General features: G+C 43.6%; 1 protein-coding gene and 1 long non-coding RNA gene across 3 annotated transcripts in view; one reads left to right on the top strand and one right to left on the bottom strand.

The window, feature by feature from the left end:
• The window catches only part of LOC137320760 (uncharacterized), a 31,483-nt gene extending 17,130 nt beyond the window's left edge, over positions 1-14,353 (top strand). The window contains exons 2-3 of the long non-coding RNA XR_010962644.1: positions 7,877-8,071; positions 12,939-14,353. This is a non-coding gene — a long non-coding RNA (uncharacterized lncRNA). The remainder of the gene's footprint in view (positions 1-7,876; positions 8,072-12,938) is intronic.
• LOC137320758 (protein WWC2-like) overlaps positions 1-14,957 on the bottom strand; it is a 215,038-nt gene that overhangs the window by 187,543 nt on the left and 12,538 nt on the right. The gene's annotated exons all lie outside the window — the stretch shown is intronic.

Raw genomic sequence — 14,957 nt, 5'->3', positions numbered from 1 at the left:
TAATCATTCACAAAGAAGAGTGTACAGGCATCTGAACTTGATTCCTCAGCTGTGCTAATATGGTAATCGCTGTGGGCACATGCAGAGGAGGGTAGAGCTGCACTTTACATCTGCAAATTGTGATTGACAGTTTGGGAACAAGTGTCACAGCACAGCGCTATGGGTTTTATAAAGAGACTATTAATTTGTATTTTGTTCTTACTCAGAGTCCCAAAACATGTTATTAATGTTTAGCAGAGCATTGTGCAGGGAGAACCATCAGACAGTGGAGTCTGTGAAAACAAAGGGACAGATTTTGACTCTGTGCGATGGTGTGAAACGGGTATTAGAGAATTGAAGTCAATGGAAATAAAAATGGAGAGAGATGTAAAACGCGCTCCCTATTCGCTATCACCCACTTGCACCATCGCACAAATGTCAAAATCATTCTAGGATGGGGGATTAGGACGCTTTCATTTAACAAAAAAAACCACCACCTGATGTGTAACTTACAAGTCCCAGGTTCGAGCCCTGCTCTGATTTAATTAACTTCAACTGTGTTTCAATGCATCCCTGTATTTTAAATTTTGTCAGGACCTCTAAGAATACACGACTGTTTTAGCTTGTGACCAATAGTTTCAAACTCAGGCAGCTCTTACCTCCAGGGCACCCCTACAGTGCAAAAGTTCAAAATAATCTGATTCCATGGTGCAATCAAGTCTGAAAGCATTTCATAGATCACTGGAATGTCACAAGCTCTTTGATGGGTTAGTGAGGGGGCAGTAATCCTCAGTAGGATCCCACATTCTTAGGATGTGGCTTAGGATGTGAAAACCCTGCCACATACATTGGCTGATGGTTGCATCATGTGATTCTCTTGGTTCTGTGCTAAAATAAGGCTAATTCGCTAACACCACATTTATGCCAAGATCTGGTGCTGTCGAATGGGCCCAGCATTTGGATATGAAGTGCTCTGATTCATCTATAATCATACTATATTTCTGGGAGTTGGGAAATGACAAGAGTGATGGACAGAAGACTAGTGATGAATCTGGCAGTCAGTTTATATTAGCAAGTAGGCAAATATTACCAAGGCCTTCCTGTGAGCGAGGATCAAGTCTCGCTGCCTCTGGCGATGATTCAGACATTTGGGCGGTTTATAGTGGCAAAAAAGAACGGTTATATTTCCACACAAATCCATGCTGCTTTAAATGAGGTAAAAAATGATACAGCCTTGGTCACTTGCATAAATTTTAAAAATTAAATTAAAAACATACCTCACATATTGGGAAACTCATAAAGGAACCATTAAATGAATGGCTGCACTCTAGGCAAATCTGTTACGTGTCACCCCCATGTGCTCTTTTATTTATAGGCTGAACTAGTGAGCTCCCCCAGATATGGTTATCATATGTCATATGGTTATCAGTGTGCACTATCAATTTATAAACCATTGGGATAACCTCTAGCAAGTACAAAAATACATCTCCAGTGTAACTAAGTGGCTCAATGAAAATCTATTCCAGGCAGCTTCTTTAGATAGTTTTTTTTTAATTCGTTCACGGGATGTGGGCGTCGCTGGCAAGGCCGGCATTTATTGCCCATCCCTAATTGCCCTCGAGAAGGTGGTGGTGAGCCGCCTTCTTGAACCGCTGCAGTCCGTGTGGTGACGGTTCTCCCACAGTGCTGTTAGGAAGGGAGTTCCAGGATTTTGACCCAGCGACAATGAAGGAACGGCGATATATTTCCAAGTCGGGATGGTGTGTGACTTGGAGGGGAACGTGCAGGTGGTGTTGTTCCCATGCGCCTGCTGCCCTTGTCCTTCTAGGTGGTAGAGGTCGCGGGTTTGGGAGGTGCTGTCGAAGAAGCCTTGGCGAGTTGCTGCAGTGCATCCTGTGGATGGTGCACACTGCAGCCACAGTGCGCCGGTGGTGAAGGGAGTGAATGTTTCGGGTGGTGGATGGGGTGCCAATCAAGCGGGCTGCTTTATCTTGGATGGTGTCGAGCTTCTTGAGTGTTGTTGGAGCTGCACTCATCCAGGCAAGTGGAGAGTATTCCATCACACTCCTGACTTGTGCCTTGTAGATGGTGGAAAGGCTTTGGGGAGTCAGGAGGTGAGTCACTCGCCGCAGAATACCCAGCCTCTGACCTGCTCTCGTAGCCACAGTATTTATATGGCTGGTCCAGTTAAGTTTCTGGTCAATGGTGACCCCCAGGATGTTGATGATGGGGGATTCGGCGATGGTAATGCCGTTGAATGTCAAGGGGAGGTGGTTAGACTCTCTCTTGTTGGAGATGGTCATTGCCTGGCACTTATCTGGCGCGAATGTTACTTGCCACTTATGAGCCCAAGCCTGGATGTTGTCCAGGTCTTGCTGCATGCAGGCTCGGACTGCTTCATTATCTGAGGAGTTGCGAATGGAACTGAACACTGTGCAGTCATCAGCGAACATCCCCATTTCTGACCTTATGATGGAGGGAAGGTCATTGATGAAGCAGCTGAAGATGGTTGGGCCTAGGACACTGCCCTGAGGAACTCCTGCAGCAATGCCCTGGGGCTGAGATGATTGGCCTCCAACAACCACTACCATCTTCCTTTGTGCTAAGTATGACTCCAGCCACTGGAGAGTTTTCCCCCTTATTCCCATTGACTTCAATTTTACTAGGGCTCCTTGGTGCCACACTCGGTCAAATGTTGCCTTGATGTCAAGGGCAGTCACTCTCACCTCACCTCTGGAATTCAGCTCTTTTGTCCATGTTTGGACCAAGGCTGTAATGAGGTCTGGAGCCGAGTGGTCCTGGCGGAACCCAAACTGAGCATCGGTGAGCAGGTTATTGGTGAGTAAGTGCCGCTTGATAGCACTGTCGACGACACCTTCAATCACTTTGCTGATGATTGAGAGTAGACTGATGGGGCGATAATTGGCCGGATTGGATTTGTCCTGCTTTTTGTGGACAGGACATACCTGGGCAATTTTCCACATTGTCGGGTAGATGCCAGCGTTGTAGCTGTACTGGAACAGCTTGGCTAGAGGCGCAGCTAGTTCTGGAGCACAAGTCTTCAGCACTACAGCTGGGATGTTGTCGGGGCCCATAGCCTTTGCTGTATCCAGTGCACTCAGCCGTTTCTTGATATCACGTGGAGTGGATCGAATTGGCCGAAGACTGGCTTCCGTGATGGTGGGGATATCGGGAGGAGGCTGAGATGGATCATCCACTCGGCACTTCTGGCTGAAGATGGTTGCAAACGCTTCAGCCTTGTCTTTTGCACTCACGTGCTGGACTCCGCCATCATTGAGAATGGGGATGTTTGCAGAGCCTCCTCCTCCCGTTAGTTGTTTAATTGTCCACCACCATTCACGACTGGATGTGGCAGGACTGCAGAGCTTTGATCTGATCTAATCAGTTGATATAATCATTCCAAAAGCCTAAAATATGACTGAGAATGAAAATGCACTTTAAAGCGCTGGTGAATCAGTAGGTCAAGAGAGTAGGATAGATCTTGTCTTGTGCGATAGTGTAAAATAGGTGATAGTGAGTCTTCAATGGAAGTAAAAATCAGGAGAGATATAAAACGGGCCGTCGACTTGCTATCACCCGTTTTAAACTCTCGCACAAAGTCAAGATCTACCCCAGTGTGTGTTGTGGCACCAGACTATACAGACCAGGGGAAAGGGAGGGAGGAAAACAATCAGGAGAAAGAGAGACCATTTAGCCCATCAAGGTTATTCCCTCCGCAGACCGTATATAAATTTGCTCTTTCGAAGGCCACACTTTCCTCAGGAGATTGAGCAGATTGGGTAGTAAGTCAAAAACAAAACTCAATAAAGATAAAGTTCAAGTGTGATTTTTCTCAACTCACAACGGTAATTGTGCCAACTCCAGAACATTACAATGATACAAATCATATTAATCTACTCTGATCAGTCAAGTTCTGCACATGGCACATCTATGGTCCCCACCAGTAAAGGTTGATTATGTTCAGTAGAATACTTCATTGTCTACTGGCAATGCTTACCCTTAGCATCTTCAATCTCATTTGTAACCAGCTACTCAATCCATCTCTTTTTATTTCAAAGGAATTAATTGACATGGTATCAATTGCTCCTGCTGAGAAAGACCGGCAGAAAAACAGGAAGAGATGGAGATATGTACTCAGGTACAGAATTTCCATTCCTCCTTATATGTCTCACCCACATGGGTGAAGTGTGACAGCCCAAAATCTGGATGTGGGTTAAGATAAAGGAGATGCCAGAGCCTTGAGACTACACAGCAGGAATAACAACACACTGACACTTAATGCACTTGTTTGAAATTCCTCTCGTCATCATTTATTTCAAACAGGTTATCACCCCCAGAAAAATTGCAGAGAGAGGAACATCAGACAATTTTGTTATGCATTTATAGGTTTTAATTCCATGGCAAAGAGACAATAACAAAGAATAAAAAATTGTGCAAGCCAGCCATAAACACAGGGCTGCCACAGACTTCTCAACAAAGACGTTGCAAGGCGATCTCTGCACCCACATCATTTCAGTGCATCCACTTACACAAAATTTCAAAACTGATTTAAAAAATAGGGGTCAGGTGAAGTGGGAAGTATTACCTGTCATAACTCTCACATGTCAGTACCGACTCCTTTATATGTAAGACCCAAAATCTTTACCACCACAGCAGAAAATCAAGGACACACCAAAATGGAACTGCAACTCAGGATAAACAATTCGATGCTAAGCCAATTGGCAAGCATGGCCTTGTTTGCATTCTGTGCCTCTTCAATGCACCCGGCTGAGATGGGGAGGTCACTCTGACACACAGTTCTAATAAATCTTACAAAAAAAAAATTTCAAAGTTTCAACAAAATATTGTATATATAAAGAGATTAATCCATCACTAAAAAGAACATGTTACCTTGATCTTTGATTTGATTCTGGAGGCTGACAGGAGAGCAAGATGATCCTGTGTAAATGTCACTTTTGAGAAGGGCTATAAAAATTAATATGGTTTGTCTCTTTAAAACGTCCAATATTAACTGAAGTGAAAAGTTATGGAGCTTGGACTGGGGACAGGAGTTGTACATCCATGGCTGGTTGTGGAATGTGAAGACGGTTCCTTGCTGTGCGCCTTCCAAAATCAAACTGACACAAAGTAAATGATTTGTGATAACAGGTGCCTGCCAGTCAAATGGGGTCAGAAAGGGCAGCAGAAAAATAAATGGCAGCTCAGGTCTGTCTGACACCCTGGAGCTCATGGGGGAGAAAGAACAGTGTACACCTAAGCTGCCCCAAGCAGCAGGCCAAGGTAACAAATCAGTGGCGAAGTTCATATTTCACACATTACTAATAGAATCTTTTCAAGGTGGCTTTGCATCTTCAGTTGTTTTCCCCCCTTTTAAATCTTCATCCCATGTATGAGATCTCCAAGCATCATGTCCACGTCGAGCCTAGCTAAATTTTAGTACTTGCTCAAAAAACTCTGTAGGTTGTGATGGTCCAGGAGTGTAGCTCTCAGTAAAGACACGGAGACTCACCAGAAATCTTAAACATTTATTTGTAGCTTCTGCAGTACAGTGTACCCCAGACTTGAACTCCAAAATCAAATCAAAGATAAATATAGACTTTCCCACATTATAACAGTGACTACACTTCAAAAGTACCTCACTGGCTGTAAAGCGCTTTGGTCGTGAAAGACGCTATATAAATAAAAGTCTTTCTTTCTTTAATATTCACAACCTCTGATAGGTAATAATGAAGACTGTTTATGGCTTTCTCACTAATGTGGCATACCATGTGCATCTACAGCTCCCTCATTAACAGAGTAACCAAATAAACACTCACTTGAACCATGCTTCCTGTGGTTCCACTCTACACAGCTAATTTACTGGCACACACTAACAAAAAATTACTTTTTAAATTTGATCTCGGGATGTGGGTGATGCTGGCAAGGCCACATTCAGTGCCCATGAGTGAGTACCCCGAGAAGGTGGTGGTGTTGGGCCTTCTTTTACAGTGACTGGGGTAGAATTTCTGCAGAGGTTCTTCCATAACTTCGATCGGCAGAAATTCCCGGAGAAACGGCACAAAGGAGGGAAATAACTTCAAAAACTATAAGTTGCTTTGACAGTTTAGCTGGTTTCGGCAGTGAATAACTGAGCCATACAGATCAGGAAGATCCCAAGTCCAATGCCAGGCCTGTGTTAAATGATCACAGCTGCGATGCAAGTAGAGGCATTATGACTGACCTCAGTACCTCTGAGTTAGGGAAGGGAAAACTGGCTAGAGTTCTTGTCCCTGGTCGCTCTACAGCATCCCTACTAGAAAGCTTGTGTGTGGATGCCTGCTCTACTCATCCCCTCACTAGCTAAGCTCACATGAAAAATATCCACTTAAAAGGAATACTGGAGGGGGCCTGCCACCCATGGATCCATGCACCAGGAAGGATCTAATGTCTGCTGGAAAAGAAGAGGAAGTGAAGAAAATTTGGCTCAAATGGGATGCCAAGGCTGTATTAATCTGGTTCAGCCTGTGTGAGCAGCCAGGGAGGAGGATGGACTCAGTGACAAGGGAGCAGAGAGTTGTTGGCAGACAAAAAGCAATGACTTTGATCTTCCCAATGCTCAACTGGAGAAAATCTTGGCTGATCCATATCTGGCAGGTAACCTGACAGCACAGGGGTGGTCAAGTGTTGGAGAGATAAAGCTGGGGGTCACTTGCATAAATACACTGACAGCTGTGCTGGAAGTCCAGGGCCTACCATGCCAACCTGCCTTTCGGCACCGCACAGATCCCAAACAAATGGGTCAAGCTCACTAAGGCTAAGATTCGGGCTTTGCACTTAGGAAAATAGGAGCAGGAGTAGGCCATTGAGCCCCTCGAGCCTGTTCCACCATCTTTTAGATCATCTGTACCTCAACTCCATTTAGCTAACTTTGATCCCTATCCCCTGATATGCTAACCTAACAAAAATCTATTGATCTCAGTCTTGAAAATTTTAATTGACCCCCAGCATCCACAGCCTTTTGGGGGAAGAGAGTTCCAGGTTTCCACTACCCTTTATGTGAAAAATGTGCTTCCTGATTTCATCCTAAATGGCCTAGCTCTAATTCCGGAGACAAAGAGGACGGGTCTCTGCGACATCCCAACCACAGTCCTGACAATACGAGTAACCATATACACTGCAAGTGAGGACTAGTTCAAGCCAGTTTGAGTATTAATTTAAGTGTTGTAAGGACAGTGTGGGGGAAATGCTTTTTGTTTAAAGTGACAGCCTTACCAGCAATTCGATCAATTTTTATCACCACCGTGAAGACCCTCAAGTGGAGTCCGCCTCCCTGCTAGGCCACTCCGGTGACATCAATTATTGGGATCATCCCATGCATCCCAAAGGGGCTCCGTTACAAACAGTAGGAGGTGAGATGCAGGACTCCAAACCAGCCTATGAGCAGAGCCAGAGCTGCCCGATGCCAGAAAACCACGCTGCATGCTGGGCAATTGGCTCTTTCAGCCAGTGGCCTGGTTTCCCTGGGTTCAATGGCTCTGGAGCAACGCTCAAGCTAGTCTGAAGTTGAATCCTGTGCTGTCTACCCTGGAGCTGCTCCAGTATATTCTCCATAACTGATGACATCCGAGGAGGGAGAGGGACCTTATCTGAGGGCATCCATAATAATGCTTAAAATTTTTTTATTTTTTTTAAAAAGAGTTGAAGAAATTCCTGGATATGCCACATTTCGTGGAGTCAAAAGGTGAAATACTTTGAATAAAAACTTCTCTCCTTTGCTTTCCTTTCCCTTAAATGAGCTTCGACGACCTACTTTAACACCAGTGGCTACAATGGTACATAATGATCCCAGGTGTCCGTCTACCTGCTAATTATACCTATATTGTTCCTATAAGTACAGACCATCTCAATGCTCGTCCAATAGACTTCATAAATGCGGGAAACCTTGCCTGGGAAGGAAAGCTGCCAACGGTCGAAGTCCACATGTGGCCAACTTGGCACAGCGCAGCCACAACCACGTCCTCCAATTCCACGGTGCCATTCGCGCCAGGCTCAAAATGGCAACACAATCGCGGTCGGGAATTCACAACTTTAAGTGAGTAAATGATTTGCAGTCAGTCAGTAAGAAACTATTTCTTCTCATTACCACATAACTCGACCTGCCTCATTTTATTTAATGGATGAAGATCTTCATACTTTCCAAAATCCTGGTTTACCTGGGAGAGTCCCTTTTCTGTGTGGAATGTGTCCAGTGTGTACGTTTATTGACTATGGTGCAGCATGAATCACTGCACTAAAGATCAGCACTGATTCATATAGAATGCTTCTTTTGACAAAACATTGCTTTCATTTTGATGTACACAGATCTGCTTTCACTGTTCATACAGTTACATGTATTTATTTAACCAGTACCGTCTGGCACGCTATAATATTGCATGAGGATATAAATCCTCACTGTCTATATTGCAATGTGCCTGTGCGTCACTAAAAACAGGAATGATCAGATTTGTGTACATCAGGCAAATCGATAACCAGCTTATTATACTCACGCCTGCCACATGTGTGAAAATTCAGAACGAGTGAGAAATGACGGAAGAGGGAATCAGAAATCGGAACAGAAGTGGCAGCAATGAAGTCTTTACCCCAAGAAACAAAACATCAATGACTTAAAAAAATATATACTGGGCTGGACTTTCTTCTGGCAGGCACCTAGTGAAACACATTCAAAGTGATGGTTCACTTATTAACAACAGGAAAATCCAAGCCTTTGCTTCCAAAACCGGGCCACATTTGCAGCGTCAGCATTTGACGCTGGGTCAATCACTGCCAGTTAAAATATAGAGGCTGCCAGTGGCAGTAACTGAAGTAATCGTTACGTGCGTTTTGACATACATTTATTAGTTGGGATCCCATCACTGCTGTGCTGGCCTGCTTTTGCAATGTAATTAATTGTGTGTGGGCAGCCATTTAGCTGTTGGGGCCGATTTTCATATCGACCGTGCATTGGGCGGGCGGTGGGAGAAGCAATCGGGCCTCATTTGAATGGGATCAGCGAGCTGCCAGTGCTCAACAAGCAGCTCGCTAATACTGGCCGTACAGAAATTTGTGCTACCGTTTTTTTTGAGGGGGTTCATGGGAGCGATTGCCAGCCGTCCCTGTAAAGACCGCTGGTTCAGCTCGTCCAGCTAGCATGGAACCCCGATTTAAATACTTTAATACAGCTCCTGCCTGTTTTAGGCGGGAGTGCTGGCCGCCCATTTTGAGGCCCGCTCGAAAATCGAGTCATGGCAGGCCTCGGGAGGCCAGTGGGGCATAACTTTTTGTTCTGAATTTTCGTCTACCGACCGCCCCATTTTTAGCATGAACTGGGTGGTAGGCAGATAAAAATCATCCCCATTATCTGAGAGACATGACAAGCTGCTTTCTATAGAAGCAAGTCTTTATTTTTTGTGCTGCTAAGAGGTAACTGGTTGCAAGGATCGAGAAAGGTACTGGAGAGGGTGGTGAAATCCCTCTTTCAATTAAAACAGGAGTTTTTCTCTGTAATTGATGACCCGCTAACAAAGTCACATTCTCAGAAATCGCAAAATTCAAAGCCACGTATTCCTGCAATTATGTTAGTGGGTTATTGATTATGGATTTGACCATTTTTATTTGTTAAAAGATGAATTTCACTCTCCTCTGTGAGGACAACTGAGAGGTTCTATAATTTAAGTGTGGTAAGTCCCAGGTTAACATGATGAGACTTGGCACCAGCACGTACGCTGAAAACGTAATCTTCCTGAGGTAAAAAAGGACTACATTTTTAGTTTTCAATGATGGTGAGCTCAGCCAGGCCACTAAAACTAGCCTCAATGCCTCTGATCTAAGGAAAGAGGAAAGAAAAGTCGTCATCTTCTTTTTACACTCATCAAGGATGTTAGTACGTTAGTACATTACAACAGTGACTTCACTTCAAAAGTACTTCATTGGCTGTAAAGTGCTTTGGGACATCCTGAGGTCGTATAAGGGGCTATATAAATGTAAGTTCTTTCTTTCTAGTACTAGGGAATGGAACTATTGCCATTTGAAAGCACCCAGCGTCAGCATCAGGCCCTCCCGGACGCACAGCAATGCTCCCCTCTACTCTGCCGCAACAATGTGCATCAGCCCCAACTTCAGAAAAGCACCCTCTGCTACATAAGCAAAGGGTTTTTTTCATTTCCAACACCTGCCACCCTGTGGCTTCTGTGAGTGAGATTGCCAATTAGTGCCACTTTTGTGTTGTAGGCCCAATCCAACTTGAAAATTTATTAGGACTGGCCAAACTCATTTCGTATAGGATCCTTGCAGCCAGCAGACTGTGAGGTGCAAGTCTGAATTTGAACTTAGGACCCAGAAGTGACTAAACCCATTGTGCCACCCAGTTCCTGGTTCCGACTTTTGATCACTATCCAATAGGCACGTGCTGGAGGTCCATGTGTGTAAACATTGAATGAGGACAGATCAGGCTGGCTGGGTGCCCCTCCTGACTAGACGGCCTGCCAACACTCACTTGTACATGAAAATGATCACTTGAGTGAAGTGTCAGAGGGCCGACACCATCCATGGAGCTCACCGGGGGGAGCTGGAAAAGATGGAGAAAATTGGAGAAGGAAAAAATAATTGATAATGAAACATGTAAATGGAAAAAGGCGTGAGCAATATGCTTTAATAATGATCTCTTTAAAATCATCATTCTATTAAATCATGAGCTAGAGTGGATCATTGATTAAGGGCTGTAGGAATACTAGGAAGCATACATAAGCATCCCAACAGTATTTATACTTGTGTACAATGGTTTGTCAGTGCTACAAAGCCGGGTCTGCTGTTCTATTTGCAATTATTTCTTATTGGCTGGCTTGTCCTGTTTGAACTTTGTTGGCCTAGAAATTTGGAGAGGGCTGATCAATAAATCCTAATCAGAATACCAAGATCTGTGAGGATACGCAATTTGAGATACGTGCACATTAATAGTTGAATGGATGTGTGACTGGCAGTAGCTGAATGGGAATGGGACAAGTGCTATCTGAATAGGGAGTGGCAGTGGGACCAGCAGCAGTTTAATGGGATGTGGGATTGGGAATGGCAGCAGCTGGATGGGGACTGGGAGTGGGACCAATGTTAGCTGAACAAAGAGACGGCAGGGGCATGGAGTGGGCCACTAAACAACCTCCTGACTCTGAAATGTGAGTGCCACCAACAGGGCCAAACTGACACTTGCTGATAAAAACATTAGTGTTGTCTGAACAGTTTTCACAGCATATAAGATTTTTTGCACCTGCTCCCCATATCCCACAACCTCTTCTCTCTCCAGCAACATCCCTAGTTGTCTCTTGAGCCGAGGTAAACCCCTTTCCTTTTTTCTGTGACCAAACACCTCCTTAAACCCCTCACCCCAACCCCCTCATCTCAAACACCAAACACTGCTAACCAGCATTGCTTCCCAGTCCTCCAATGCTTTACATTTAAAATTCTCATTGGATAAATGTAGTTAAGGTACAGGTCGGCCATGATCTAATTGAATGGCGGAACAGGCTCGAGGGGCTGAATGGCCTATTCCAGTTCTTATGTTTCTATGTTGCACCCACCCCCACAAACTCTGGAAGGGTCAGCGTAACTGCCAGAATTGTGTCCCGAGGAATTTTGGCTGCCTCATCTACAAATCCCTTCATAGCGCTGCCCACCCTATGGTGAAATCAGTGGAAATTAAAAGCATGCAGATTCTATAATGTGCAGGTGATCCGCTCTGCCAGTTTGTCGCCCAAGCAGTGATGGTGAAGATTACCCCCATCTCTGCAATCTTCCCCAGCCCTATATCCCCTCCAGAAATCTACACTCCTCTGATTTGAGCCTTCTCTGCACTCCCTCACCCCTCACCATCTTTTCACTGATGGCAGAGGGTTCAGCTGCCTCAGTCCTACATCCCCAAACTTTGCTGCCTCTGCACTTTAAAAACCTCACGACTCATCTCTTTGACCAAACTTTCAGTTACCCTTCCTAATCTCTCCCTTCTAGCTCGATTACCATTTTCTTTGCACCTATTTATGAAGTGTCGGAGGTGCCATCTTTTGGATGAGACGTTAAACCGAGACCCCGTCGGCCCTCTCAGGTGGATGTAAAAGATCCCAAGGCATTATTTTGATGAAGAACAGAGGAGTTCGCCCCAGTGTTCTGGCCAATAGTTATCCCTCAACCAACATAATTTAAAACAGATTGTCTGATCATTATCACATTGCTGTTTGTGGGACCTTGCTGTGCGCAAATTGGCTGCCTCATTTCCTACAACAGTGACTACACTTCAAAAGCACTTCATTGGCTGTAAAGCACTTTGGAACATTCTGAGGTTGTGAAAAGCACTATAAAGTCTTAATTTCTATATAAATGCAAGTCTTTCTTTCTGTATAAATGCAAATTTATTCCACAAGTCAAAAAAGTTCCACCTGACTTCCCTTCTTATACCTATCTTCCTAAATTTTAACTTATGTCCCTTTGCCACCACACTTGAGCAATGTACCTGGATCAACTTGTTCAATTCACTTCATAATCTTGAAGTCTTTAATTAGGTCACCTCAAAATTTCCTTTTTTCCAAAGAGGACAAGTCCAACTTCCTTAATCTGTAACAATGTAGGCCATATTAACACCTGCCTCTGCATCCTCTTAAACGCAAAAATATTTTTTCTGTGAATAGGAAACTAGAACAGCACATGGTATCCAGATAAGATCTGGAGCTCTTCCAAGGACTCAGGGTGGCTCCAAAACTCAGCAATATGGAACACCACCTCCGTGAAACAAGTATTATGTTCCCTACCAAGATCAAAACAGCAGCTGAATATTTTGTTTCATCATTTTGTGTTAATGCGCTGCATTTTTTTCAAATTTCAAACACACCAAGTTTGCTACAACAGTCCTTAATAACATTATGTCTCCCATTTCTCATCAGGGCTTATTTCCCAATATATCCAAAGCCACTCTGGAGAAACTGGTTCAGAAAACATCAAATCATGAATCAAAAGGATTAAACTGAGCAATAACCAGTTGAAGTTCAGATGAACATAAGTCAGATAATTGGAAGTTCATTGTAATAAAAACCAGCGAATAGGCACTGTACATATTGACCCCGTTATCATTGTAATTGTATCCCATTGTAATTATTATTATTACATTATTATTGTAATTGTATCCCAGAGACTCTGAAGTCCACAGATATATACAGACGAAACATCTGACCGGCAAGTCTTTCATTTCAAGGGCTGAAGCTACCTTGGCAGAAAGGTGGGTGCAGATAAATCCCTTTACAGCCAGAACAGCTGAGCACATGACTATGGAGATGTTTATAATCTGCTACAAGTCCCAGATACATTGCATAAATCACACTGTACTATCTTTACTGTTAGTGTTTCGCTTAGTCAACACATTTTACTTGGCTGCTTAGCATTCTTTGAAGAACATAAAGCTATGGATTAGCCAAAGTGCCTTCAACTACTCACCTAATGTTTGTCTTGTAACATTCTGCAGTGGGTCTGAAAGGAGATAATGGAGTCGGCCTCTCATGATGTTTAACAAGGGCTTCACTTCATTATACTTCATTAACGAAAGCACAAACAAGCTAATAGGCATGTATTACAATCAAACTACAGCCAGTTAAGCAGATGAGGCATAAAGTGACTGCACTACAAGCAGCTCCACACACACACACACACACACCACACACGCGTACACACACAGAGTCAGGAAAGTAACCAGACAAAACTCAACAGGAACAGTACCAGTATTTTCTGGCAATTTAATCACCTACCACTCAAAATGATCACAAGTTCATAAAATTTTATAGCACAAAAGGAAGCCATGCAGCCCATTGTTCCTGTGCTGTCTCTCTGAAAGAACTATCCTAGGTCCATTTCCCTCTCCATTCCCCCTACCCTTTTAAAATGTTTTTTTTTCAAATATTTATCCACTTTTCTTTTAAAAGCTAGCATGTATCCTACCTCCATCACAGTTTCTGGTAGGGCAGTGGCAGAGCTAGTGGTAGATCGTGGGATGGAGGAGGGGGGATCATGACCCCTCCAATCACATTGCAGTCAAACATTTCCAGCCAAAACTGATCTCAATGAATTTACTCGTTTAACGTTTTAATTCCCGATCACAACCATGTTGCTGTTTTGAGTCTAACACGAGTGGCAATACAGCATTGGAGGACATCATTGTGGCTGTGCTGTGCCAAGTTGGTCAAATCTGGACATCGACCACCCCTCCAATCCTTTGCCCTTGTAGTAGGACATTCCATGTCTTAAGAAACCTCTGAATAAAAAAAATTCTCCTAACCTCTTCTTCCATTTTTTTGTTGATGATCTTAAATTTATGCCTCCTAGTTACTGCCTTACCCAAAAGTAGAAATAAGTTTTCCTTATTTATCTTATCAAAACCTTATAGTTTTGAATACTGGTTTGAATGAAGAAGGGCCTATTGCCCATTTGATCTTATCCTTCCAGAATGTCATACCTTCCATCACAGAAACTAGCTGTTTCTTAAATGAATCTGGCTCTTTCATAGATGATATTAGCCATCATATGATTCCCTGCAATAGCCAGTTCCTTAGTGCCTTGTTGCTTTTCTTTTGAAGTTTTTTCCAATGCTCCAGTGAGATGGAATTGTGTTAAGTTCCATGTATATCTTAGGAACTACTGAACCCCACGGGTTGCTATGTGTAGTGACATTGTAAACGTACTCATTAAGATTTCCACTGGTCAGTATTTTGGAAAAATTGTAAAACATTCAAAAAGAACGTGCTTGGGATTTTACTGGAATTACTGACTTGAGGAATTTTTAATGAATGTCTTTAGCACATTGAAACCAGAGCCATTTTGGAAAGTGAGAATTCACATTTATATAGTAACTTATCATGGTGTCCCAAAGCGCTGTAGAACTAAATAGATTACTTTTGAAGTGCAGTCATTGTTGT

The sequence above is a fragment of the Heptranchias perlo genome, chromosome 4, assembly GCF_035084215.1.
Source record: "Heptranchias perlo isolate sHepPer1 chromosome 4, sHepPer1.hap1, whole genome shotgun sequence".
NCBI classification, from domain to species: Eukaryota; Metazoa; Chordata; class Chondrichthyes; order Hexanchiformes; family Hexanchidae; genus Heptranchias; species Heptranchias perlo.
The sequence above is the reverse complement of the archived record's forward strand: the minus strand, read 5'-3'. Positions and strand labels throughout refer to the sequence as shown.